This window comes from Vicugna pacos, chromosome 3 (assembly GCF_048564905.1).
Source record: "Vicugna pacos chromosome 3, VicPac4, whole genome shotgun sequence".
Classification (NCBI taxonomy): Eukaryota; Metazoa; Chordata; class Mammalia; order Artiodactyla; family Camelidae; genus Vicugna; species Vicugna pacos.
The window spans coordinates 68475088-68501081 of NC_132989.1; the positions used below are offsets into that span (position 1 = coordinate 68475088).

General features: G+C 42.3%; 1 protein-coding gene across 1 annotated transcript in view; it reads left to right on the forward strand.

Moving 5' to 3' along the window:
• The first annotated feature begins 22176 nt into the window (after window positions 1-22176).
• LHFPL2 (LHFPL tetraspan subfamily member 2) overlaps window positions 22177-25994 on the forward strand; it is a 153723-nt gene continuing 149905 nt past the window's right edge. Inside the window, exon 1 of the mRNA XM_072958465.1 lies at window positions 22177-22544. The gene's annotated coding sequence lies outside the window, so the exon portion shown is untranslated. The remainder of the gene's footprint in view (window positions 22545-25994) is intronic.

Below are 25994 nucleotides of genomic sequence, written 5' to 3' on the forward strand. Positions count from 1 at the left end.
TCAGCCATTCTTAGCTCCTGGCAACCACTGATTTGTTTTCTGTCAGTATGGTTTTATTTCTAGAATGCTGTGTAAATAGAATCACATGGAATGTAGTTTTCTGTGTCTGGCTTCTTTTACTTAGCTTTTGAGATTTATCTAACACTGCTGCCTCTATTGGTAGGCTTCCCTTTCCATTGCTGACTAGTATTCCACTGTATGGATGTACCACAGTTTATCCTTTCACCAGTTAATAGACTTTTAGGTTGTTTCCAATATGGGGCTATTATGAATAATACTGCAGTGAATATTGCTACTCAAGTCTTGGTGCAGACATGTGTTTTCATGCCTCTTGGGAAAATACCCAGGAGTGGGACAGCTGCATCATAGGCTAAGTGTATGTTTACCTTTATAAGAAATTGACCAACTATTTTTCAATGGCTGCAGTATTTTGTATTTGCAGCTGCAATGTAGTACTGGATTTTTTTTCTCAAAGACATGATGTAGGCATAATGTACCATGGTTAATTGCAGACCGATCTACAAACACCTTTATTTTGTGTCATCAGCAGGGACAGAGAATTAGCTTTTTATGAAGCAATGCTTAAGAGCCCTGGACCTGGAGTCAGACTGAGCTGCGCCCTTTACTACATTCAACAATATTGCCTCTGTAACTCTGGAAAAGTCACTAGATCTCTCCAAGCCTATTTTCCTCATCTGTAATATGGGAAAAGTAATAGTTCCTCTCTACTTAGATTTGTTGTGAGGATTAAATGTGATAAAATGCATAATGTGCTTAATACAGAACCTGGTACATAATAAGTGATTAATGTAAATTATTCTTATTATTCTTTCTCTCTCTTTGGTTTATGTTTTTCCTATTTTTGGTCTTTTTAAAAAATTTTTTTCTTTTTTTTTTCTTCTGCTTCGTTTTAAAAAAAATTTCAATATACTCGTTATTCTAATTACCTTCTTTGAAATAGTATTTGTTGCAGCAGGGTTTAACTATATGGGAATGTATACTATGGACTTTACTGTTTTAGAGTTTCTTTTGAGTAATAACTTAGAACTCAAGAAAACCACAGGAAGCTGAAAAGGTCTTATTATTGAAAGAAGATCTTTGTAGTTATCGAGAATGAAAAACCAGCAAGTCTTTTTATGTCCTCTCTAAACTTTCTGACTTCAGTTTTCTAATCCCTAAAAGAGGGGTAATAATTCTTGCCTGCTTCTCTCACGGGTTTGATGTGGAAATCAAAGGAAAAACTGAACAGTAGAAAGTGTTAAGTGTTATAGAAATACTTGTCACCAGTGAAAGTTCTAGAAGAAAGCTTTCATAAGAGATTATTTAGTTAGCAATAATCAGAGAATGGTGTCCTTTAAAAAATGTCCTTTTCCCAGTGTTACATAGGAAAAATAGACAGTGGGGAAAATTGCAACAAAATGCTATTAAGATAAAACATGTAAGAAAACGGTAACAGTAAGTTCAGACTACCACACAGGTCCTAAGCCAGCAGTGTACATGCAATGAAAAAAGAGCACACACCAGCTCCTTTCAGACCTACAATGGTCTAACAAGCTGAATTCACCGCGGTCTTTTAGTGACTGCAGGAGAATGCTTTGCCTGTGTATGCATTCAAACATCTGCTTGTGGTTGCTTCCTTAGATGACACATGAATTTGAACATGCCACTTGAAATCTTTTTTGGGGACCTAATTAATTGCCTAAAAAAAAAAAAAAGCTGTTTACCCAATGGCATTTTCTACAGTACAGGAAAGTTTTAGTAAAAATATAAAGGAGTTAACTCTTCATTGGAATCATGTGAGGAATAGAATATAAAGTACAAAGTTGCATTTAGGAACAGAGAGGTAATGTGTATTCAGAATGGGAAAGAATTAATTGTGCCTCCCATAATTTTATGAGCACTGCTGGGCAGTCGGCCTAAGTGTCTGAGTCACGTCCTTTTCCTCAGGACCTAGACCTTCAAGGTTTTACCTGTCCTGTGGAGGAAGTCAAATTCCACCCAATCCACTCACCAGGAACAGGAGATAGAGATGGGAACCTTTGACACAGCTGCTCCCCAGCCTTGTCTTATCAGATACGGACCCTCAGATGCACATACTCAGCATTTCTTATTTAATAAGTTGCTTTTCTACCATAGTCAGAGCATTTGCCATAAGCGATTTTTAAAACTCAGAGATAAATCAACTAAGTTGTATTTTTAATTTGCTAATGGATAAATGTATTCATCCATTTTTTCCTCCCATATATTTTTAGTGTGGACATTCTGATATTTACTATGTGGTCTGAAATTACTATGTGTGGCCAGACACATAGAAGGTGTGGTTTACTCAGAACTCAACCTGGAAGTGTCACAATTCAGAAGCATTCATTGAGCGCCCATCTACCTCAAGACAATCATGTTCACAAAGGTGATCATATTTCATTTTCATGATAATTCTAAGCACTACATTAAATATATATATAAAATATATAAATATATATATATATATAATAGTTGAGAAAACCATGGCCCAGAAAGGTAAAATAACTTTCCCGACATTTCATAGTTAGTAAGCAGGAGAAACAGAGTCGCAGTTCAGGTCCTGCTATGTGGCTACTGTCAAATAACAGATGTATACCCCAGGGAATTAAGGACATTAAAAACTCTAGAAATAACGTACTTTGACCCGTGACCCCAGGGAGAACTGAAGGAATATCTCATTTGTTCTCCAAGAAAATTAACCTCAAAATTGGAATGTGCATCTCAAATATCACTAATGATATTTGAGAAAATCTGACATAGGTCTGTAATCCATAAATTTCTTAATATTTCCTAAATTTATTTACAGTTCCAACCTAGAAGATATAAATTTACAATTTACTTGGGATGAGAAGTACCTTAAGTTTACTGCCAGTTGTGATTTTTAGTATTGCTTTTATATAAACCTAAAATATTTTTTTCAAACTTCAATGAATAGTCCCCATTTGTAGCATTCTAAATTTCGGGGTACACATTCTTTCCCTATCCATACTTTCAGAATTGTGTAAAATTTGCTTGTCTCTTCCTCTCTAATTAAGAATACTCAATTTCTGAGTCTGTCTGAATCTATCTTCATAAGCAAGTGTCTTCATTGCTTGAAGTTGACTCTGAACATTTTGCAGATGAAGGAAAAAATGAAACCTGCCTACCTGGCCTTCTTCACAGGCCTCTTCCTGGTTGGACGTGGTCTCCTTCCCCGTGTCCTGCACGTCTGTAGGACACCTACTCTCCTCTGTCTTTCCACTCAAGGAACTAATAACCAGCTAGAATTTAGGTCCTTTCTTGCCCTTCAGTATTTCACACCGTTAATAAGCCAAAATATCTCCTATTTTCTGATGAGTGCTAACATTTTAGATTTAGAAAACTGTTATATTAAAAAAAATTCTGAGCAGAATCAAGCAAAGGATGTGGGAGAGAGGGAAAATGACCACCTTGTTTGACCACCAGAAGTTCTGTGGATCACAAGGGCCGTGGGCCTTGGAAACAACCATAGATTCCTGAGCTCAACCTTAGACCTAATTAATGAAGCTCTCTAGGGTGGAGTCCAGGAATCTTCAATGTAACTCCCTCTGCCCCCCGGGATACTTCTGATGCAGGTGGTCAGAAACACTGCAGTGGTGTGATGTGATCAAACCATTCTCTTCTAGAAAGAGGCTGTGCAGTGGATCTAAAACTAGGACGATTCATAACCTCCCCCCGTCATCAAAAATTCCACTTTAAAACTATGAGCCACCTTAGAGGCTTTTATTCTCCTGAATAGTCTAAAGCAAAAAACAGAACAGAACAAAAATATCCACCCATCTAATCAAAGAAATGCTGCCTGGAACAACAGCAGCAGCTTCTGGCCCATGGTTTGGAGAGAGCGTTTCAGTACTTATCTCTTAAGTAGTAGAGAAAGATGATATGATTAGAGATCTGTGGGCTCCTTTTTTACGGGCCCTCTGGAAAGCCTTTGGTTTTTGCTGTGATTGGGAAATGTTTAAATGTCCACATGCACCATCAGATAACTTCCAAAATGCCTTTCCCCTGGTCTAACTCAACTCACATAACTGTTTGTCTGTGAGAAACCCTCAGGGAAAACATTCAGGCCAAATGATCTCATGCCTGGATTTTGCAAAACAATATGTGCACAAGACCAGAATTTATATCATCATCGAATCCATGCCATTCCCCCATCCAGCCCCAAGATACTCTTCAACAATGTGGCTTCTTTGCCGCATCTGAGTCACTTCCTGGGCCTGGATCCAGGACAGCCTGCAGACCCCTGGCCACCACGCAGGCCGCATAAGGAAGCAGTTCTGTACTATTTCTAGGAATAGCATCTTCCAAAATTACTTTGCACTTTTCCTACCCATTTTGCTATCCCAGATGTTTTTAAGGGGAGGGGGGCAGTTAGCATGGCTGAAAGTGATGTTTTCTTTTTCCTCAAAATAATTCCAATTTTCTATTTTGTCCAACTGAGACGAAGATCAAAGGTGTGCCGTGGTGGTAATGCCTGACTATCCTTGGGGATTTTGGACTAGTCTCTTGGAGTAAATTTCTGGAGCTCTGTTTGCAGCCTTGGAGGATTAGCTGTCTTTGCACCCCTGTTTCAGGGAACTAATGGGGTACTCAAACACTACCTCTTCTAGGGAGATTAGAAGAAGCAGGAAAAGTTGTTCTGGACAGAACCCCAGACCACAGACAATTGGTAGTAATACTTCTTGGTGCTTGATTTTATGAGACTACATCTTTGTGGTTGAAAAGTTTTGCCATCGTTTTCCCAGCTGTCACCTCTGGAAGGGCACGTGATAGATGTGTTCTATATGTGTACTTTCTTATTGAGGAGAAGAGTCAGGGTGAGCTACTCTGTGCTCTACCTCTGGAGAGGAGGCTCCAGTTTTCAGACAGGACTACTCAGAAAAGTGCCCTGGTGGCTGGTCTGGGATCCCCAGAAGGAGGCATGTCCAATCTGGGGACTACAGGGTGAACCTCTGAGCCCAAACTTCCCCACACATTGCCTGTTCCTTTTGGCTTTGTTGTAAGTTCTGAAATCTCACCATTAGCAATTCATTTGAGTTGCTAGATCTCCTCTTTATGAGGTCAAGTAAGAATGAGTGGGATACACACAAGGAATATAGCCAGTATTTTGTAATAACTGTAAATGGAAAGTAATCTTTCAAAATTGTATAAAAATTAAAAGTTTAAAAAAAAGTGAGTTGGGGGCCTAGAATGTTCTTCCTGTAGCTCGTGCTACCTTACTCACCTGGTCCTATAAAAATCAGTAACACCTCTTGTAGAAACCTCTTTCCAGTCTTGGATCATGGGCTCTTCTTTGAGCCCTCGTGGTCAAGGGCTGTGTTGTCACTTCCTGTTTGTGGTCAGTGTTCTCTACGGGCCTCCTTGAAGGGAGGAGCTTTGTATGTTCATCATTTTATCCCCCCTGGGCCTGACCCATAGTTTTCACTCTGTAATATTAGTTGGTTGAGCCATGAGCCTCAGTATTTTCAACTGTAAAATGGGGTTGACAGTAACGCGGCCCTTCTCAGGGTGTCTCTGAGCATGAGATGAGATCATCTATGTCAAAATGTGGGTCAACTGTAAGGAGCTGTGCAAATAGAGGTCATTAGAATAACCTGCAAGGAGGTGGGAGAGAAGTCCCAAAGAGGGACACATAAACCTCACCATTCTGGATGTTTTCCTGGGGCCTGTTCTAAGTGATTACACATAGAAGTCATTATACACAGGACTTTGCTCTGTCTTTCTACCATGATCCGTTGCTCTGTGTAAACCTGAAGGGACTTAACCCCTTAGGTGTTCCCAGAGTTCATCATTCTGTAGAACGAATAGCCAGAGGGAGGAAAATCAGATACTAATTCTCACAGGATCTGTTTGATAACCGATTTGGTGGATAACTGCATTAACTGTTAAGGTTAAGAGCAGAAATCAGCAGGAATTTGCTCATTACCTACATAGTCGAGCAGGAGACTGTAGCAGATTGTGGAAGAGATGCCAGTCACTTCCTCCCCTCTCACATCTGCTCATTCTAGAACCTGCTTCCCCTTCTAGCCCTGTTCTCAGCTGTTTGGACAGGGATGGAGAGCCATGCTCAAACCTGCTCACCTCAGAGAGGTAAGGTCCTGATAGGGCTGTGCCATTTGGATTGTCAAGAGTTGAAACAGAGACAGTGAGGAAGAGTCTACCTTGGAAACATGAATGAGGGGGCCATACTGGTCTAGACTTGAAGCACAGGTGCACGTCAAAGCAAGGAGAGCCAGATGAGGTGCCTTGTCTGTGACCACATCCATTGTCACCATGCCAAGCTCAACTCCAAGAAAGGCTATGTCATTTAAAAGGTTGCTGAAATGTAATGGGAGTGAAGAGGATCAGAAAGCAACACACTTGTATTTAAACACGACAGGAAGAAAGATAAATAGCAAAAGAAATAGTGTTCACTTATGGTGAAGGCTGGAGCATGCAGCAATAAGCCATCAGAAAGTTTTTGAAAATCCTGAACAGAGTTTTTAGGCTGGCTTAAGGTCTTTAGAGAGTAATGATGCTGGCATCTTATTATGTTCTTTCAGTTTATGAAAAATAAAGTGCCTGAGGTAAAAGTCAATGTCCTATGAATGGTGGAAAATGGAGGTAAAAAGGACTCATGTCCAAGATCAAAACTGGAGAGAGGAAAGAAGTGGTGAGGAAGGAACAGAGGAAATGTTATTATTCGAGCTTCTCATCTGGGCCATTTAGTTTGGCCACTATCTGGAGTCAGTGGGAAGAAGGATTTTGATGTGGGTCGGGGGTGGCAGAGTTGGCTCTGACCATGCACAGCTCTCTAAGTCCTATTCACAACTGAGTTGTGCCTACTTGGAGATAGTATTTCTCTTTGAGAGAAAGGGGGATTCACAGGAAATCTGGATCTGCTGTCACAATGTAAACATAAAAGATCAAGCTGCACTTATAAGACTTGTATATGGTTCATCTTTGAATGTCAAGACTTCCCAAAGGCTTTTGCTCTGTCCTTGTATTTGGACTATTTTTGCAGATAGAGCTTCAAAGCTTCTCCTCTTATAAGGTCCTAGAATCTTTATTCATCCTCCTGCTCTCTTGTCCTTTGCCATCCCTTAATCTTTTTTCTTCTTTTTTCCAAGTACTGTATTGTTTTTTCACTTTTGCTTTTCTATCAACCTCGTTTTTACTTTTTAGAAAATTTCTTTTTCAATTTTTTCCATCTGTAAAAATAGCTGGTCTTCTGAAACAAGCAGTCAGGGAGAAAGAAGGCAATCTCCTTTACAGAACAACGTCAGGCTCATTTTTATGATTGTATCTACCTTGCTTGCTTTTTGGCACACTCGTTACACCATTGTGGTATTTCAGGTCCACCACGTATTAGATAAGAATGTGAAAAGTTTAAAAGAACTGTAACCCTAAGGCCATTTGCAAAGTGTTCATTCTGTAAGTACAAAGTTTAAGTGAGTTTGAATGTCAGCTTATCTCAGATTCCCATTTGTTCTTCATTTAAGTGAAATATGCTCAATTTATTGTTCTAATCTTGTGTTGGCTGAAGTCAGGACCTGCCTGAACATTTGTGGTTCTTCTCTAAGTCTGTACCTTTCCCAGTGACTGCCTCCTCATAGCTCTTCTCTGTGATCCAAGAGTCTTCTTTACTTGCCAAACTCATATTACGTGGGGAGATTGGTGGTGCTGGTGGTTTTCTTTTTGGCTACTTCTTTACTTTCACAAATCAAAAATAAGCTATGTAATACTCTCAGGCAGTAGGTAATCAAATCTATCCTTTTTTTCCCCTTTAATCAAATGCTCAGTGAGTGCCTACCATGAGCCAGGTACTGTGTTTGATTCTGGGGATGTGGTGTTGACAATCATAGAAACAGTGACAACAATGCACCTGCTCTCATGGTGCTCATAGTCTAGCACATGTGTCACAAGGAGAGGTACTGAGAGGACTCAGATGCAACCCCTGGAGGCTGAGTTTAACACCAGACTCAAAGAAGAAGATGGCATTATTCAGAGATTTAGTTGGAAAATACTTTATTACATCCTCCTGAGGCTCATTCTTGATATTACTGTTAAATTTAGGACTATTTTTTTCTTATTCTCAACAGTTGTGAAGACATTTTGCTTAGTATCCTCCTAATGGGAACTCTCTATATTTTAGTAGAAGAGCTATCAAGCTGCCCTTTTCCTGTTTTTCTGTTATACCATCTATCTCTTGAAGGTCTTATTTGGAAAGAGTTCTTGCAGAGCTCATGGATATTGTCAAGCATCTAACTTGTCCCTAGGGGCTTCCTTGACTCCAGAGAGAATTGACCGTTAGGGTATGTCCTGAAAAATTGTGGACAAATCTTGAAAAAGATATTTTTAATTTTCAAGCATAGGGGAAAGATTATGTTTTGGAAGTATAACATGCATTTTCTTTAAATAATGCATTTGCTCATTTGGGCTACTAGGTTCAAGGAGCCCTAAGAAATATATTTTTCATCAGCAACTACTCCAGCCCAAAATCATACTTGGTTTTGTGCAGCATCCAAAAGAAGTTCAGTGCCTGACCTTATATAAACAAAGTATTTGTTACTATCATTATTTTAAGCAGGGCAGTTGTTGCAGCCCTGTGTTACTAATGGCCTTTTGCTGAAGATAATGGCTGACTCTATATGTTTAAGCCCTTAATAGTACCTGGAATCCTCCAATGTTACATCTTCGTTTCCATGATCTGTTTTGAACATTCCCATCTCATCACCTCTTGGGGAAGCTTACCAGTACATACAACAAGCCTAGTGCCTCTACCTTGTGAGACCTTTTGGGTCTTTGAAGTTCACTGCTCTGCAGAAATCCCCATTTTCCTTAAGAATTCCTTATTTATTATCCTGGTTGCCTGCTTCCCAATCCAACTGAACAATACATCCTACATTTCTTCCCTTGCTGTATCTCTTACATTGTCCCCCCCCCCTTTTTTTTTCCTCTTCCAACACATGTACCTGTACTTCTGTGAAAACTCACTACCTCTCCATAGACATGATCAGACAGTTGAAAGTTAGGGGAACGTAAGAACATCAGATTGTCTTTTGGAAAACGTAGGAACAAAACAGTGGGTATCATCACTGCAATCTTTTTGGGGCAGGATTCGACATGACATTTAGTTTTAGCTTCATCTGCAATTTGCATAACAGACTGGGACTAACACCTGTGGACACAGGAAAGCAGTATGCCTCTTGCAAGTCTAATTCTGCTGGTTCCAGGCAGAGCAAGTATCTGATGTAGAAACACTTCTCTATCTCTTAGAAATTCTCCCTTCCTTAAAAACCACCAATGGCTCCCCCATTGCATGAAGTATAGAATCTAAACTTCTGAGCCTTCCAAGCACTAAATATATACCAGTGAAATTTGTCTAAATTATTTCTTACTTGTCCTCCCCAAAATAAAAGTTTGTGCTTTTCTGCCTTTCCTCTTTGGTTACAGCTGTTTCCTCCGTCTGAAATGACTTCTTTCTTCCCTCTGCCTGGCAAAAACTAGCAATTCTCAACACTGATCACCTGACCCAATCATCTGTGAAACTTAAAAAAAAAAAAAAGAAAGAAAGAAAAAGAATTCAGCAACTATATCCCCAATTTCGGGGTAGAGCCCAACACATATATTTTTCTAAAATGCATTGAAAAATAAATAAGTAAATAAATAAAATGCATTGAGAACCACTATCCTGCCTACTCTGTTAATACTCAGGTCAAATCCTACCTTTTCTGGGAAGACTTCCGTGGCCATGCCGGGGAAGAAAGTCCTTCCTGCTTGCCAGGATGAGTGTGGCAGCTAACACTTGTAGCCTTATGTGACCCTAAGTTAGCTCAGAAGCTCAGTGACCATGAAACCAAGTCTTGTAACATTTTACTCTCAGGCCACTAGTGCAACCAAGTCCCCCTGAAACTGAGTTCCCTAACTGAGTTTATGATTAATCCCTCTATCCAAAACTTTCTTCCCCTTTCTTGTCCTACCCTACTCCCCTCAGGATTGAGAAGTATCAAAGAAAAGGGGTGGGTTGAAACTGAGCAGGACCTTGTAGAGTTTTACAGGTACAAAGGCCCCCCATGTCCCCCGTTTCTTGTCTGTAGAAACAAAAGGCTTCTGTGTCCAAGGCCCTCCCCCGGGCCCAGGGAGCAGGCTCGGCAAGTGGCTAGGTGAAGGATTCAGACAGGAGCATCCCAGCCCCTCCCGAAGGCACACAGACAACAAGCTGACACATATCGTTGAATTGTTCTGGACAAACTAAGACTCCAACCAGGGTGGAGGGTGGTGACTACATGCTGTTTTCCATAAGGCGGCACCAAACTACATTCCCACCAACGGAGTAGGAGGGTGCCCTTTTCTCCACACCCTCTCCAACTGGGGTTTTTGTCTGTTTTTTGTTTGTTTGTAGCTTCCTTTCTTATCTCTGGACCCTTTAGCCTAAAGACTTATGTTAACTCCTGCTAAGGGTAAGGTTTGGTAGGTTTTAAGCAAAGACATAGAGCAGCTCTGGCAACAACTTGAGTCTACAGGGATGGTTTAAGGATATTAAAGGAGAGATCCCAGACTTGAATAGGGCGCTGGAAGTAAGATGAAATACAGGAAAGGAGCTGCTCCAAGATGGAGCTGGAGGAGGAACTGGGATTTGAGGGGAAGAGGAAGCAGGCCTGCCTCAGAGAGACAGATAAGCTTCTTGAGTCATGTTTAATCATTCATGAGATACTTGAGTACCAGACTTACATATTAATTGATTCCTATTATTCCCTTTCCTAATTTCCCAGAGTACTTAGGCATTTAAAAATTGGTGGAGCTTCCGTGCTATACTGGAGTGAAAGGGGTAAAGCGAGGGACCGCTGCCCGGGGCCCTGTCTGCTGACAGCCACCTAGTCTCCAACCTCTGTCCCACACTCTGCAGACTTGCCTGAGGCAGGCCAGCCAGGCAGGAGACTTTGAAAAGTCACCCAAAGAAAACTGTAGAAAGAAGCCTTCTGTTTGGGAACAGCCTGGGGTGCCTGTTTCATCACAAACCCTTCCATTTCTGTGATTCTGCAAGTGATAGATATTTTTTAAACAGAGAAACTGGATCTTTTCGATAACACATTCACTGAAACATTCCCACCCTCCCACAGCTGGAAGAGTCCTCCGGCCAGAACATTTGATTAGAAACAAATTAAGAAAACTCAGACAGTCTGCTGGCCCAGGGAGTCCCTCTTGCCTCCCTGAGTGGGTAAGACCCCCGGGGCCTCTCACTCAGCCGTCCTTTGGACCTAAGAAGGAAGCCACCCAAATCCGGCGACTGTGCCCGCTTCCTGCCCTGAAAATCCTCTGTCTCCAAACTTCTCCCCTCAGTTCTCTGAGCACTGGCTTTGTGGTTTTGCAGGCTGGGGCTTATAAAAGAAGCCTGAGATGTAACCGCCACTTCCTGTGTGCCCCCTGGGACCAAGCCCTGTAGCTGCTCTGCGCTGAGCTCATTTAGATGTCCATCCTCACAACCCCGTGAGATGGGTGTCATCATACCAATTCTAGAGGGTAGAAAACCGAAGCACTGAAACGTTCAACAAGGCGCCTGCTGACATTTGGGAACAAGTGGAAAATGGGGGCTTCCAGCCCAGGCTGTCTGTGCTGAGGAGTAATAATAGCAGCTGTGATACATTGTGTATTTATTACCTGCCACGTATTGTCACAAGCACTCGGCATGTGCGTCCTCATGCATGCTAAGCATGTGCTCTGCCACTTGAGCTATACCCTTCCCCAGATTTAAAAAAATTTTTAAGTCAAGTAGCAATAAAGAAGGATCTTTCTGCTGGTATACATTATTCTAATTCATATAGTTTAGCAAGGATTTTTGAGCACCTGCTGTGCTTGTGTCTCGATGACACAGGCGTCTCAGCCTTGTCCTGAGAAGTCTGTATCTGGTGCAGGATGGCAGGGCTGCGAGCTCTTCTCACCGCCACTGCCCAATCCTGGGGAAGCAGCCTTAACCCAGCCTGGCTGGGCGAACTTTCGAAGGAAACACAGGCTTCTGTTGTACACTTCAGCCCACCTACTTTCTGCATCCTGCTCCTATTGCCCTGCCACATTTCTGACAGATTGAAGGGAGTTTAATATCTTTAAACAAAAAATGCCTCTCTCCCTGTCACTCAACATCAAGTGCTCCTTAAAGCTGAGCCACTCCACTGCTAATCATTAACAAATAACTTTGAATGTATTATTGATCCTTTTCTATGTATTCTTTATAGAAATTAAATCAGTGTGATATATATGTGTACATACAAAGGAAATAAGCCTTCCCTTTCTATTTTTCAATCTCATCTTTTTTTTTTTCACTTTTGCAAGATAAACCACTGGATTTTAATACAGGAGTGGAACTGTGTCATGTTTAACCCTACATTCAGCTTTTTGAGAAACTGCCAAACTGTCTTCCAAAGCAGCTGTATCATTTTACATTCCCACCAGCCATGACTGAAGGTTCCAACTTCTCACTCTCCTTACCGACACGTTGTTTTCCCTTTGTTTTTTACTGTAACTACCCTAGGGTGTATGAAGTGCTGTCTCATTATGGTTTTGATTTGCATTTTCCTAATGACTAATGATGTTGAGCATCTTTTTATGTGCTTATTGGCCATTTGTATATCTTTGGAGAAATGTCTGTTCAGATCCTTTGTCTATTTTTAACTGGTTTGTTTGTTTTTTTGTTATTGAGTTAAAAGAACTCTTTATATGTCTTGGATACTAGACCCTTATCAGATATATGATTTGCAAATATTTTTTCCCATTCTGTGGGTTATCTTTTAACTTTCTTGATAGTGTTCTTTGATGCACAGAAGTTTTAATTTTTGATGAAATGTAACATCTATTTTTCTTCTGTTCCTTTTGGGCTGCAATGTCTAAGAATTCATTGTCAAATGCAAGCTCTTGAAGATTTACTCCCATGTTTTCCTCTGAGAATTTTATCACTTTAACTTTCACGTTTAGGTCTTTAATCCATTTTGAATTCATTGTTTTATATGGTGTGAGATGAGGGTCTAACTTACTCTTCCACTTTAAGAGGTTACTGTAAACTGGTCATGAGATACTGAATGAAGAGGAAGACTTGGGTCAGTAGGCACTTGGTCGCTTCTGGAACTTCCTGCTCAGTGAATTATTTCATCATGATTCTGTCTCAATGGGGGATATTTTCTAACATAAGTTCTCTCAAGATATAAATAAAATTACACCTAGAAATGAATCTTTTAAAAGCATTTCCTCACAATCCCACTGACATACAGAATGTTTGGTGGGATTACTTTATTAGAAAAATGGCCCAGAGTTAAATCATGGTCCTTCCTAGGGCTTGGATAGTAAATTGTGAGATAAGAAATCAACCTTTGGTTCTGCTACTCCACCACTACCTGACATGGCTCGAGATAATAACTGAACCTTCACAGCTGCAGTTTGAACTTTGTAAAATGCTATCAACTATTGCTAATAATTTCCATAAAGTGTGAGATTTGGGGTTTAAAAATATAATAAAACTTTGAATTCATTGAAATCCAATGAATGCATATAAACAAGCATTATTAAACAGCTTTATTTTGCAATATTGAGAAATGAGAGACATTAGTACGTTTCCTCGAGGTTTTTTCACAAGCTAGCTCCTTGAAGAACACAGTAAATGCACTGTCTCTTGCATTAAAATGTCAGCAGGTTGCTGTCATTGCTACCTGCAGGCATTGGCAGATTTTCTTTGCTTATAATGTCAGGAGCTTGGAAACTTTGGAAAGTGTTCTGAGCTAAGAAAGAGAAGCTGTGCTCCTGGACCACAGCCAGTTTTAGACAAAGAATAAGAAAGATTTAACAATTTGTTTTCTAAATTTGAAATGCTTCTCCTGAATTCCATTTTTGTTATCAGTAAACACGGCAGTTGGTTTTTCTTTGGAGGTCTCTGGGGTGAAAATGCTCTGTAAATAATTGTTTATTTTTGAATAGGCATATTGTATTATCTTTCATTCTAAGCTGAAGTGGCTAGATTCTATCAGGTCAAAGAAAGTTCAGGTTTCTAAGGAAACTTTGCACTGACAGATAAAATCCCACGTTAGAAGACACAGAGATGGTTTCTGACGTAACTTTATTTTTAGGATATGTTTATGGATTATTTTTTCATGTTAATTTTGATCCCATCGGCAATCAATAAATGCATTAAGAGCTGCACCGAAACTTTATTTTGACTTAAGAGTCAATAATTCCATTAGGATTTGAAGGCCTTATCTGGTTTACAAAGTTATGAGGATTTGTAAAGTAGTATTTTGTATAACTGCAAAAGGGCAACTCAAAAGAAGGGAAATTCTCTTTTTACTTGTTATTAAGTTGACCTAGCTAAGGAGAGGGTGCCCGCCAGGAGTACTGATTTAGACCACTAGTAGGTTTCACATGTCCCCATAATAAATGACAATGATGTTTGATTTAACTCAACCTAGGCAAACTTCTGAAGATAGTTTCCCAGCCTCTATTAAAACCTGGATCATAAAATCCCCCAGGAGAGTCTTTCCTACAGCCTGTTGGCTGACATTTTTCGTCTGGCTAGAAAGCATGCAGTATGCCAAGATTTTTCAGCACCATCTAGTCCAACTTGGTGTAGTCCAAGTTATTGAGACAAAAGCTGGTGTCTTCTAGTGCCTGAAGGCCTGTTCTTGGCTTGAGTACCAAGGAAGGTACAGCTAGGCCCAAATCCCCAGTCTGGTGGCAAAGGGATGGATCTGTTTCTCAAAGTGGTGGCACCATTGACAGCCTCACCAACAAAATTTGAAAGTTTCAATTTCTCCGTTTCCTACCAACGCTTGTTACTATCAATCTTCTTCATTTTAGTTATCCTGGAATGTGTAGTGTGGTTTCATTTGCATTTCCCTGATTACTAATGATGTTGAACATCTTTTCAGGTGCTTAACGGCCATTTGTATATATTCTTTGGAAAAATGTCTATTTAGATTCTTTGCCCATTTTTAATTTTATTATTATTTTTATTGACTTGTAAGCATTCTTTATATATTCTAGATACAAATCCTTTATCAGATACATGTTTTGCAAATGTTTTAACCCATTTTATGTGTTTTTTTCACTCTCTTGATGGTGTCCTCTTTTCACATAAAAGTTTTTAGTTTTCATGAAGTACAATTTATGTGTTTTTTCTTTTGTTACTTATAATTTTGGTGTCATAGCTAAGAAGTTATTGCCTAACCCAAGGTCATGAAGATTTACTCTTATGTGTTCTTCTAAAAGTTTTATAGTTTTTGCTCTTACATTTAGGCGTATGATCCATTTTGAGCTAATTTTTTGGTATGGCATGAAGTACGGGTTCATATTCATTGTTTTCCATGTGTGTATCCAGTTGTCCTAGCACCATTTGTTGAAAAGATATTCTTTCCCCACTAAAATGTCTTGGCTCTTTGTTGAAAATCAGTTGACCATAAATATGAGCGTTGATTTCTGGACTTCCAGTTTTACTCCATTGATCTACGTGTCTATCCTTATGCCAGCCCTACAGTGTTTTGATTCTCATATCAGTTTTAAAAAACAGAATAGGAAAGCTATGTATCGGTAAGCTGGAAAGAGTGTGGTCTCCTTGAATTGGAAGAAGATTCTTCTTGCAGGAATATGGATGTCAGGGAAGGGGATACACATCTACTGAGAACTGTTTTATATTAGGCACTACTGTAGACTCCTTCACACATATTGTAATAACAATCATGTAATAGTTGTAATAACCCCATGCAATAGGTAGTATTATCTTCATTTAAAGGCAAGGAAACTAAAGTTTGGAGAAGTTAAGTAACTTGCCTAAAATAATTTAGTAACTAGTGGAGGAGTGGGATTTGTACATAGTCCTTAGGACTTCAAACTCATGGTCTTTTCATAAAAAGGAGCTTTTCTTACCACACATTTAGTGAACACAAATTGAATCTGAAGGCACTGGAGGGACTTGAATCCATTAATCTCAAACGTTTTTCTCATGACACTCTAGGAAATTAAAGGGGTACTTGTAACTATTTTGAGACAGCTGTCTAACAGCAGAATTTCACAGGATATTTTAAGAAATCACTCTTCAACTATAAAAACTAGTTTTATGGTTCATTTTAATTTCACAGCTTATGTTATTCTCATTTATGTGGCCTCAAAAGAGATTGAACATTCTTCTGTATGATTAGCATAGCACAATGCCATCCTGTTGGAAGAAAAGCTAGAACTAATCTCAGCTATGTGGGTGGATTAGCCTTGTCCTCAAGCTTGTTTTCGTTGAAAATCTTCCCAAGGTTGCTCTGAAATGAATACAGGTCACAGTTGTCAAATGAGTTCTATGTGAAATAATAGAAGATTTAGAATTGAGAAAGATTTGTGAAGTCAATGAAGAAATGGCATTTTTTGCATAAGTCGGTTAATACAAGACTCCTTTATTTTTCTTTTCTTAAGTGAGGGCACAGAGAGTATCCTCTGGGTCCCAGAGTCTGGATAGAAGTTAAGTTTAGATAATCCAGTTTCAGCCATGACAGAAACACAGTCTAGACAATGTCATCTCTTATTAACTTTTTAAAAAAATTATTATTGAAGTATAGTTGATTTACAATGTTGTGTTAGTTTCTGGTGTATAGCATAGTGATTCAGTTATACATATATATGTATTCTTTTTCATTATAGGTTATTACAAGTTATTGAATATAGTTCCCTGTGCTGTACAGTAGAACCTTGTTGTTTATTCTGTAAACAGCAGTTTGTATCAGCTGATCCCAAGCTCCCAATTATCTCTCCCCTCTCTTGTTAACTTTTTACCCTCTCTCTTCTGTGGGGCAAGAGTCTCTTGCTTTCTCTCAGTGAAGATGCCACATCTAGATGTTTAGACTGTCCAGTGTCTCTTATGTAAAGATTCCCATGACTCAATCCCTCTTAGAAGTTATTGCCAGGAAAAAGTTTGCCTAACTTAAGAACAACTATGATTCTTTCACCATTATTCATTGTATGTCATTCTTGTCTTGACTCTGGGAAGCCTAGAGCTAAATTTAAAGCTTAGCTATGGTAAGCCAGGACCCCAGTAAGAGGACCTCTTATGTTCTTCTGTTATTCTTAATAATAAGTCATTCCAGGGAAGTAGGCAGAATACAGGTTATAATCCATAATACTAAATATTTTTATTATCAATAGAAAACAAAATGTATTCTAAATCTAGCACAACGTGAAAATAGGGTGCCCTACAGTTGCTAGTTTTACAGATACACGTTTGTGTTCTTTCTTTCCAGGAAAAACATTGTAAGAGGAAGTAAAAGAAAAAAACGTTCCTTGTAGGCCAGGTTTTCAGATTGGAGGTTAGGTTTTTCAGTCTGGGCCACATTAGGAACAAGTATCCCCTTCACAATGCAAAAAAGGAAGAGCACTGGTGTCCTCAAATTCTCATCCTAGCATTGCTATTGAGTATGCTGACTATTTCCCAAATTTCATTGTAAGTACTAGTGAGGGTAAAATAGTAAAACCTTACCTCTTCGAGGTTTTGAATGCAACACATAATTCATAATCAAAAACATAAAGCTCCTGAAAGTGCAAGTCAGGGGCCAGATGCACAGCATTGTTGTTATAAAGGGCTAAAGCGTGCTTTCTCTGGGTGGTTTTATGCCTGTCATGAATACTGTAAGACAGCTAATCCCCCAAGCTTCTTTGTGTTTTGTGCCTCTTCTGAGAGAGGTGTGTAATCCAGGAAAATGTCTGCAGGTGAGGATTCAGTGTAAATAAAGATTCAGTGAATTGAATTTGCCAGCTACACGTTATTGAGCAGCTAAGAATGTTGCAGAATTTGCATGCAACTTATAAAGTAATATCATAATAAAACACTCTCCCTGTACGGAAATTCCCACCTCACTTCAGGGGTAAGATCAATTGGATGAGGGCCAGATGCATTTGTTTATGGTATTGGTGACATAATAGGAGGAAATGAATGGAGCACCTTCTTGGGTTGAGTTTTGCCAGAATCACATGGAATCTAGTTTTAGAACTAGAGGCAGGAAATTTGACTACTACTTTAAGAGAAGTCAGTGGCAAATTAAAACTACTGTTTCGTTTATAGAAGAAAGGAAGGCCAGGAGGTAGAGACTGTGGTCAGAAGATAAAAGTGGCCAACAGCCCTCAGTTTTTACCAGAAGAAAGCAAATGCCCAAAGTTCTGTGTAATTTTTTCTCTCATGACTTGGCCAGGGCATATTTTCAGGGCCCTGTTTCTCCTTGGCTTGAATGTAGGTAGTGTCCTTAGTAGATCCAGGAAGAAAAAGGAAGTCTTTTCTACAGTTCATTGAGATTTTATCAGAAGCCCATGGCCCTTTGTGTGTCTGACTTGGTTCTACTGCCTTCCCTTTATGTGGCTATTGGAAAAGTGTCCATGTGCACTTGTAACATTTGTTTTCAATTGGAGACATTTTGTTTTTCTTGTTCAAGAGATAGTTTAGCACCTTGGTAATGGGCTTTCAGAGAAAATAGGGAATATTATAGATTTAATTTTAACTCTTAACTGCCAGTTGGAAGCAGAAATTGAAATATGGCGTTACTTAGTCCATTGGAGACATTGGTCAGGTCATTCCTATGGCCAGAAGGATGGCTTCTGTCTCACGTATATCAGAGAGCACTGATTTTAATTGGCAATGCCCTATTAAATCAGTAGAACCCCTCAAATTGCCCTTTTTCAATATGTACTTGTCAAGGAGAATAAATTCCTAGAATCTCAGATGGCTTCTTCGTATATTTAGATCCATGGAATAAAAAGGCAGAACGAAAATTTTTAAGAGCCTGATTTTTCACAGGATTCCAAGTTGGTGAACTGTAATTTTGCTACTTTCTTTGAAGAGATTCTCAGCTTAAATTGTTTAATTTTTCATGTAATCTTCAAAGGACATCGATTTCCAAGTTTGTGTCTAGCACTGAAATTCTATCATCACAGTTTTAGGAAATATCAGTCTCTCAAAATGGGGGTGGTTTCTTTTGAGAGGTAGATTTTTATGAAGATGAATAGACAAATTTAATCAATGGTCAATGTGCTGATGATCATGAAAATATATCAAATGTATCCGTCATAAGTGCACATTTTATTTACATTCCAAGCAGGTTCACACTCCGAATAGGATACAAAGTGTTCACACATGAAAGATATATAGCCTTGTTAATGCAAGGTACACCAGGTTGGGTATAATACTCAGAGAACTGAGTGATCTGCACAGGCAAAGAAGTTGAGAATCACGGCATGTTAGCCAGGCACCACTGTAATTTTACCTTATGACCCTGTGGCTCATAATTATTTTCTTCCAAGGCCCCTTGTCATCTGATCAAACATTGCAGGTACCCTTTAATTTCTTATAGTTTCCTCCTCACTTATCTCACAGTAAATGTTTCTCGAATATTTGGCTGAAGCGCATGGTAGAAGCAGCATTCACAATAACCCGAAGTTCCTGGTATTGTTCTTTCTCCAGCCCTGCCTTTCCAGACAACTTAGCAGGCATTTTCTTCTTGAACTACACCTTTTAGCATCTCTCTCCTTCTCTGTTCTCCCTCCCCTGCCCATTCCTATTTTCTTGCTTCCTATTAAGCATAGTTTATTTACTCTTCAGATCCAAATTAAATATCTGGGGATGTGCGCTTTGATTTTAGCCCAAATAGCAACAAACACAGCTCTGGAAACAAAACAAAACAAAACAAAAACCCCTTGAGTTTTAGCTTTCCCAGGTGATTCTCCTGTGAATTCACTAACACAAAGTATAAAATGGGTGTAACCCCCCCTTATTTTCATGTCCCAGTAGATATTTACTGTGTCTGACATTGTGAAAGACCCAAAGAGATAAGGCTCAACTCTAGCCCTCAAAGAGACAAGTGTAGATGAGGCATCGCTTCAAGTTACATACATACGAAGCATAATACAACACCATAATACAGTGTATCCTGTGATGCTGTGTTCAAGTACCCCGTCCACGAGGGCAGACATTTTTGTGTTTTTCTTTGTTAACTGATGCATTCCCGGTGCCTGAAACAGTTTCTGGCATATAATAAGTGCTCAACTTGTGTGGAATGAAGTAGAGTCTTTCTAAGCATAGAATTAAGTACAATACAGTCTAATCTGTTATGAGCATGTTTCTATAATGAAAGCATATGTCATAGAGATTAACTCATTCATGATTGACATGGAGGGAAAGGATATTAGTAAAAGGGGGTGGTTGTGCTGGTTTACACGCAGTTGTTGTCAGTATCTTAATATTTTGCACCCTCAAGTAATAGCAGCTGCAAACAAAACGCTGTGGAATGCCAGGTGTGGAGAACACACATTTCTACACCTGATGCCTATTCACCCTATGTTCTTTCTCTTGAATTGGTTTGGCCATGAGCTCTAACTTGGGAGGGGGTGAATTCACCTCTTTTTTGAACATTTTGTGCTTATCTTCCTAACTCAGTAGCCTCAAACAAGTCTCCTCCAATCTCTTCACCAGTTACTTCCATCTTTTTATAAAGGTAAAGTCCTATGTTTATATTTACTATAGTGTTTCTTAGGAATTGAACACAGCTCATAAACTCTGCTGGTGTTTTTTGGAATGGTTACTGTTTTTGTTAGTGTTCTGGTTGCAGTGTTACATAGATTCTGAGATGTTTGTTCCCAACTCTGTTTCCCACATAAACTCTGTGATCTGCAGTGTATGATTTCAAAAATGGGAGGGACGCACACATCCTTTTATAGAAGAAAAGTTGTACTGCAAACTTCATTTTCAACTAAGATAAGTGGGATTTGGCTGAGGGAGAAGATGAAAGGCAGCATTCCAGTTCTGGCAAGAGCATCAGCAACTCCCACGTGGATACAGTATGGAATCTGGGGTGGGGCGGGGGTCTCCGGTGGGTGAGAGTGCCAGGCTCCAAGGAGTAGGTAGGTGGATGGCTTTGAATAGAAAGGTTTTGAGGTAGTAATTCAGAATTTTCCGCAGCAAGATGCCTCTGAGAGACTCTAGAACAGGAAGTAGCCTGCCCAAGCGGTGTTCTGGAACCATTTATCTGTAGGCGTGTGCAGATGGATGGCAGGGCCAAGAGGGCCAGAGCAGAGAATCAGGGAGGAGGTCACTGAAGCTATGAAGTCCTGAAACAGCAAGAACCAGAAAGGTGGCAGTAGGTTTGAAAAGAATCAATGAGCGCGGCGACTGACAGTGGAGGAGAGCTGCCCAGAATTGACTGCTGGGGTCTGAGTTCAGGCAATCAGTGGATACAGGTGACCTGCACAAGAGGCTGAGACGTTGGGGTCAGGAGCAAGATTGACAGGGGAAAAAAAAAAAAGACAAGAAAGGTTGGCGTGGCTAAATGCTTCGTCCCGACGTTTGAATCACAAGAAACTTGTCACCTTAACTCGTGGCCATTTGACGCTATGTTCTTTGCTCCCACCCTGGGTGCGGGCAGTTCGTAAGTCCCTTTTATAGACAAGGATGCCTTTTCAAACTACTGGCTTCGAAATTCACCCTGAAACCGTATTTTGGATTCAGGGGAGGGTATTTCAGGACCTCAAGCAATCAATTTACGAATAGTCTTTGTAACTGACTATTCGCAACAGTTTCCTTTCTTAGAGATTCACATGGCAAGGAAACTTACTCCCAGAGCCACGACTCCAGAGGAGGAAGGCGAGGATGGGGGTCCAGCTACTCGAACCCACCCTCCCGCCTTGGATTCCCCAAGATTAGCGGACGGACGTTCTCGCTCGGGCCCGGCCTGGGGAACCGTTCCGGGCGCTCTAGGGCCGGCTCTCCGCCGCGAGTCCGGCCTCTCGCCCCCGACTCCCACCTCGCCGTTCCCCGCCTCCCCGGCCCGGCAGTGCGCGCTCTCTGCGCTCCTGAGACGGTTTCCCGAAACTGCACGGGGAGGTCCCCGGCGCGGCTCCGGGGACCCTCGCAGGACTCCGGGAGGCGCCGCCGCCACCCGGCGGGCTCAGTGACCGGCTTCCAGGCCCCCGGGCCTCCGCCCCTCCGCTCGGGGATCCCCTTTCGCCCACACCCTCGCGAGCCCCTCAGAACACTCCCCCGGGAGGCCGGGCCTCGCCCGCCCGCCCTCGCTTCGCCCCGGGCCGCCCGCCTCGCCCCGCCCCGCCCCGCGCGCCGCGCTGGGAGAGCCCGCGGCCCCGACCCCTCCCCCCGGACGCCGGCCGAGAGCCGGACGCGGCGGCGATGGTGACTGGGCAGCGGCGCGGGGCCGGGTCCTGGGCAGGGAGGCTCGGCGGCTTCTTTCTCCCTCTGCCCCCGCCCCTCTTTCCCCTCCCAGCGTGCTAGCCCCGGCGGCGGCCGAGGTCGGCGCTCTCGCCTCCTCCTCCTCTCCCGCCTGGGGACCCCCTCCCCTCCCTCGCCCCCTCCTCTCGCCGTCTCCTCCCCTCTCCCCTCCCTCCTCCTCCTCCTCCTTCCCCGAGCAGCCGGCGGGACCAGAGAGAGAGAGGGGTGGCTGCGGGGAGGCGTAACGGAAAGCCCCGGCTTGGAGAAGGCTGCGGGCTCGGAGCCGGGGACGCCGAGCCGGGACTGGGTGAGTTGGAGTCGCCGGGCCCGCGCGCGCCTGCGGAGCGAGAGCCCGCAGCCCCGGCCAGGTGGGGCGCGGGGCGCGGTGCTCGCGGAGCCGTCGCGGCCGGCGGAGCCCGGGCTGCATGCGCGGCGGCGGGCGCGGGAACGTCTTCCCGGCGCCCGCGGAGCCCGCGGGGAGGGAGGACCGGGCCGGGGAGGTGCTGGCGGGATGGTGGGAACGGGAGGGAACGCCGTTTCGGCTCTCGCCGCCGTGGTTGCCCGCAGCAGAAGTGGAAAAAAGTTGTGCCTTAAACCGCAATTGGCCGGGAAGCCGGCGGAAGCCCAATCTCTCGCCGCCGCTGGCGGGCTTCGACCGGCGCACGGGTCCTGGGAGCTGCTTGGCGCCGGGCTCGGCGCGCCTGGTACCGCGCCCGGGGGCCACCCCGTGGTCGCCTCCGCGGGGCCTGGTCTGTGGCGTGTGGGTCATGCCGGCCACAGACGTCAGCTGCTTCTCAGATCTGGGCTGCATTTTTGTGGGCAGCTCAGGGATTGGGGGTGCGGGCTAGAGGAGGAGGTGGTGGGCGTGGAGTAGGAAGACCACATCTGGGCTGGGTGGGTTGAGCCGATGGGTTTCTGGATGTTTTTAGGCAAAGTTTTGTGTTTGTATCCCCCCCCCCCTTCATTCAGCGGTCTAGTGTTCTTTGAACTCGGAAGAGCGAGAGGATATTCTTCAATCCTGTTCAACTTTTCTATTTCTGAAGGGTCAGGAGTTTTATGAGAGTTGATGTGCGGTTTCATCAATGGGAGTAAATGGGAGTAAAGTCTCATTCCCCCACTCTCACTCCCACCCCGGCCATTTCCTGTATTTCCCAGTTTCTCTGCTTTGATTGTGTGCGTGCATGTAAGCTGCCATCAGTGACCCACATGTAAAAGTAGAACTTCTGTCTGAAATCGCAAAGCGGCCCCTATAGACGGGAGCGTGTTGGAGCCAGAGGGAGGAGAGGTGTGGGCGGGAGTGGGAGGAGGAGCTGTTGGATCCTGGTCCCGAGAGTTAAACCTGAGTAACCCAGTTCCGAGGGAAGTTTCTCGTCTGCACGTTGCTTTTGCTTCACCCACTCGCCTGGGAGCCGCACCCCGCCAGGTGTAAGCAATGATGGATACTGATTTCTTTGGTGTAGCTTTTCCCTGAGTATTCCTGACTTTTTCTACCGGTCCTCTTTTAAAATGACTTCTTTTCAAATGTAAGAGATGAGGGAGCACAAGCTGGTGGGGAGATTAAATGTTTTAAAGTTAGGGAAAAGAATAAAACCCACGATTCTCACTTCTTGTTGCTGTCACACTGCAATAGACTTGTTACTAGTCTTTGTCAGAGGTCTGATTCTGATGAAATAACATTAGAGGAGTTTGAGGTTATACCAGGTGAAACTCTGTTATAATATTTTTCCTAAGTGGTCAGACGGAGGTAAGATAGTGTGGCCTGTTGTGGAGTGTTTGCAAAGGGTGCAGCAAACATTTTATGGCAGGAAAAGAAGACACTGTTGCAGGAGACGATGGAGGTGGCGAGGGGGAATCATCTGTTTTCAGAGCAGTCCAATTAGGAAGAATAATTGCACTGCAAATATAATATTCTTGAATATAATCTAATTTGTCATGATACATGAACCAGTAATTTGTCTATAGGAAGGAAAAGGGATCTTTGTAGATTAGAGCAAAGCAGAGCCTTCTGGAAAGAGTAATATATGCTGTTCATCCATGCGTCTGGGTTCTGATGTGGACTGATGAATTAAAGACGTTTTACTGCATGTAGTGTTTGGGCGGGGCTGGAAGGAAAAGTCCATAGTAGGAGAAGATAGAAAACGACTATGTAGAAAAGTACCCATTTTTAAGGAACAGTGTATACAGCCTCTCAACTTCTTCATTGCAAAGAATCGACAAAGTAGGAGACCAAAATATAGGAGGCCCAAATTGGGACTGTTGAACTTCCCAGAGGTGTCACTACCTGAACCTTGGGCAAGTTACTTGATTTCTTTCAGCCTTGGTATCTGTGTCTATAAAATGGTGGTAATAAAAGTTCAAGTCAAAGAACCACCTTGAAGTTGAACGATGATTACATGCTTTTTTAAAATTTGAAGTACGGTCAGTTACAATTTGTCAGTTTCTGGTGTACAGCGCAGTGTCCCGCTCATGCATATACATACATATATTTGTTTTCATACTTTTTTCATTAAAGGTTATTACAAGATATTGAACATAGTTTCCTGTGCTATACAGAAGAAACTTTTTTTTTAATCCTTTTTTTTTATATAGCGGCTAATATTTGTAAATCTCCAACAGGGTAGTCCCTCATGCTGAGTAATTGCTCAGAAAATGTTAATGATGGTCGTGAAACATTTCAAATGCCCCAGGAAAGCGTTGCCCTTCAAAGAGCTGAGCTGCTAGGATAGCTGATTTTAGAGCAACTGCTCGTTTTAGGTTTGCTTCTGGGTTGAGGCTCAGTTGAGGCTGTTCCTGGGCCCCCAGCAGCACACACCCAGAAACATTTGATCTTTCTAGAACTTGTAGGCTGCGTCTTTTTGGCCCCTTCTGCTCAACTTTTCCTAGGACTCCCGTGGCAGGGGATGTGCAGTGCAGGCTCCATGTGGATCTGTGGGCCGGAGCTCAGGTGTGGCTTGTGATTCCAGGCTCCGCTGCCCCTTTGCAATGGCAGCTTCTCATGTTCCAGGGCCCACCAAAGTCAACACCTGTATTTTATTTAAGAAAAAGAATTTGAATGGTGGACATGAGGTCTCTCTTGGAAATTTTAAAAGCAGTGCTTTACTCAATGCTGGCTGCACTTAGAAAGATACGAATACTAAGTAAATATCTGATCTCTAGAATTTATTTCAAAAAGCACCTTTAAAATTTGTCTTGGGGTTAATGGTACACTGCCCAGTTTTCACTAAGGTTGTCCCTAGTTGCAGAGTGAACAAAAGGCCTTCTCAGCAGAACAGTAGGTTTTGAGCTGGAGAACGATGCTGTATATCACTTTCCTACTTTGGGAGGAATGCCCTTTGCTCATTCATCCATTCTTTTATCTGATCATTCAGCAAATACCCGTGGAGCCTCTCCCATGGGCCAGGCTCTGTTCTGGCCTCTGATAACATAGCAAGAACCAAGAGCAGTCCTCTCCACTCCCAGAGCACATGTTCTAGTTGGAGAAGCACATTCTGTGTGGGAAGGACCTCCATAAACCCGAGAAGCTTTCTGCTTTATTTAGAAGAGCCTGCTCTGGGAAAGCAGCATGCTGGGTGTGCTTCTCATCTACACACCAGCCAGCTTGGCTGGGGAGGCCGGTCCTCTGGGTCCTCCATAGGGAGAAAGGGGGGCCTGTTTCTTTCTGTGCTTTACGATGAAGTACATGTCCTGTTTGAGCAGAATGACCAGCCAGTGTACCAGGAGAACGAGCAGCAGTTTTCTCAGAAGTGAGGCTTCTTAG